Raw genomic sequence first — 2,669 nt, 5'->3', positions numbered from 1 at the left:
ACCCCCCGGCATCGCCCCCTCTCGCCTCCTGGCGCATGCGCAAGGAGGGACGATGCGTGACGCCCCCCAGCCCCGCCCCTCTCCCGGGCGACGAAAGCGCCGGAGGGCATCCTCGGGGCGCGTGGTGACTCCTGCAGCGCAGCCTCGGAGCCTCGCGCCTGGCCGGAGGGGAGGCGCCGAGCATCTGCAGGGAGCCCCGGCTGGCTACATAGCCCTGACATCACGGGTTTTCTTAACCGCGGTTCTTGGAACAAGCAGCGATTAACAGGGCTTGCTCAGCGCATTCCACGGGATCAGCTAACTCAGCGTGCCGAGCTTGGATGTTTTTTACTCGGCTGGGTTTTCTTGTGGCATGAAAGGTGAAAGGTTCCCCGTGCAAGCATCGAGTCACGTCTGACCCTTTGGGGGGACACCGCGACGTTTTCTTGGCAGACCATAGCGGGGTGGCTTGCCACTGCCTTCCCCGGTCGTCGCCTTCCCCAGCAAGCAAGCTGGGTACACATTTTGCCGACCTCGGAAGGATGGAAGGCTGAGTCGACCTGAGCCGGCTACCCGAGAGAGAATCCAGCTTCCGCTGGGATCGAACTCGGGGAGAGTTTCAGTTGCAATACTGCCACCTACCGCTCTGTACCACACGAGGGTATTATATGAATGCACGTTCAGTATATTGCACAGAGCCAGAATATGTAGTGTTACAGTGGGCCCTGCCAACCCAGCCTGAGAGTCACCAGCCATGGTTCTTAAACGACGGTGGCTGAGCCCACGCAGCCTAATATGTGAGTTGGCATGTCTGAGTTCAGTCATTGTGTGAAGGCACCTAAAAACGCAGAATCCAGGAATGTTTCTCCAGACGATGTATGCATTTCAGAGAAGCTGATTCCTAGGGAAGTAAGCATGGAACTGCAGCTTAGTTTTACGAGAAACAGGATGTTCATGCATTGCCATAAATCCCGCCCCCCGTGAATGCTGGTGAACAGGCTTTTGCAGAATACGCAGTCTGAAAACACAGCGTTGATCCTGTGACTTGTGTTCTGACATCCAACCTTGGGACACAAGCATAAAAGACCAGGGTTGGCGTACCGTTGCAGTGCATATTTTGGATTTTTCATCCTGATTTCTAATGGATACCTAGAGGTGGGTACACCTCAAATTTAGAGAACATATGCTGAGTGTACCTGAAAAGCTGCTGCTCAGGGAAGAGTTGCTGGGGAAGTAACAACTACTTGTCAACTTACCCACCCCAGAGGATACTAACTCTAGGACAGCGCTTCTCAACGTTGGCAACTTTAAGATGAGTGGACTTCAACTCCCAGAATTCCCTAGCCAGCATGGCTGGCTGGGGAATTCTGGGAGTTGAAGTCCACTCATCCTAAAGTTGCCTACGGTTGAGAAACACAGCTCAGGTTGTTTCTCAAAGAATCTCCTTTATTGGGCAAAGCAACATTACTTGCTTAGTTATTTTCAGTGCTGCAAATTTACATTATGAGACCTAGGGAAAATAATGTGCGCGCTGAAAAATGTTGGTCACAGTAACTTTGATCCAATAAACTATGTAAGGCCAATTGCTGAATAAACCTGAACAGGATTACAGTAGGCTACAAAGCCAAAAAAAACCCCAGATGTACCTTTGTCACTCTGGCTTGGATAGGTGTCATAGCTTAATTCACATGTGCACAGACCGGGGTCAGAACAAGGCTGCAAGGCTCAACCCTTTCAGATTCCAGCTAATCATTCCATGGTTTAATGCCGGGTTTTCAAACCATGTTCCCCACAACTTCATGGGGTTCTGTGAGAAACTAAGGGGGAAAAACAGCCAGTTTCTATCACTAGAGCTTTGCTTCTTGATCAAGGGTTCAGGGATTTTTTTTTTTTAATTAACAGGTTCTGCGGCCTGAAAAAGTGTGAAAACCCCCCGTTTCAATGTACTTGTTTAAAAAGCCAACTCTGTGCAATTAATTACTGCAAAAGAATGGTTAGCAGCCTCTGTTTACATCAGAAAATTCTTAAATTGGTTTTCCCTACCAGCAGGTTGAAGAAATGCTACCCACTCAACTGTTTCAGTGTTCCACCTACAGATTAGTTGTTTCATTTTGCTGTTTCCTTTCACTTTTCAAATATACAGTGTATTGCCATGACACCAAATACAAAAACATATTGGTTTGGTTTTCCCAATTTTTATTATTGCAAAAGAGTGAGGTGTGCCGCTACAAGCAGCAATGCTGGCAACGTTCTATACAAGAATAAATCCATGATGCTTCGCTATAACACTGGGCTATGGCGGTCAAACTGGGAGTACAGTGTTATAAATAAATCTGCACTGTGCAAATTTAGCAAGTGAGGTCTGAAATTATGATCATATAGTCAAATACGTCAGTTCAGTTTCGAAACGGACAGACCACACTTGGGATCTGAAGAAAGAATAGGACCACTGGTTCAGACCACATATGCATATGAATTATGAGAAGTTAAATTTTAAAAAATATAGAGCTGTTTAAAAATTCATTGACCAGCGCATTTATTGACGTTTCCTTATTTTTTCCTTAATATTTCTTCAGTATTCAGTAACAAATAGAGGTCTGTAAAACGTTAAATGTTTTGAAGCCGAAACTTTCTAACTAAAAAATAAACAGTTTGTTTGGATATTGGAACTCTCTCTGTAAGTTCTGTGA

The sequence above is a fragment of the Candoia aspera genome, chromosome 10 (genome assembly GCF_035149785.1).
Source record: "Candoia aspera isolate rCanAsp1 chromosome 10, rCanAsp1.hap2, whole genome shotgun sequence".
Taxonomy (NCBI): Eukaryota; Metazoa; Chordata; class Lepidosauria; order Squamata; family Boidae; genus Candoia; species Candoia aspera.
This window is presented reverse-complemented; position numbering follows the sequence as displayed.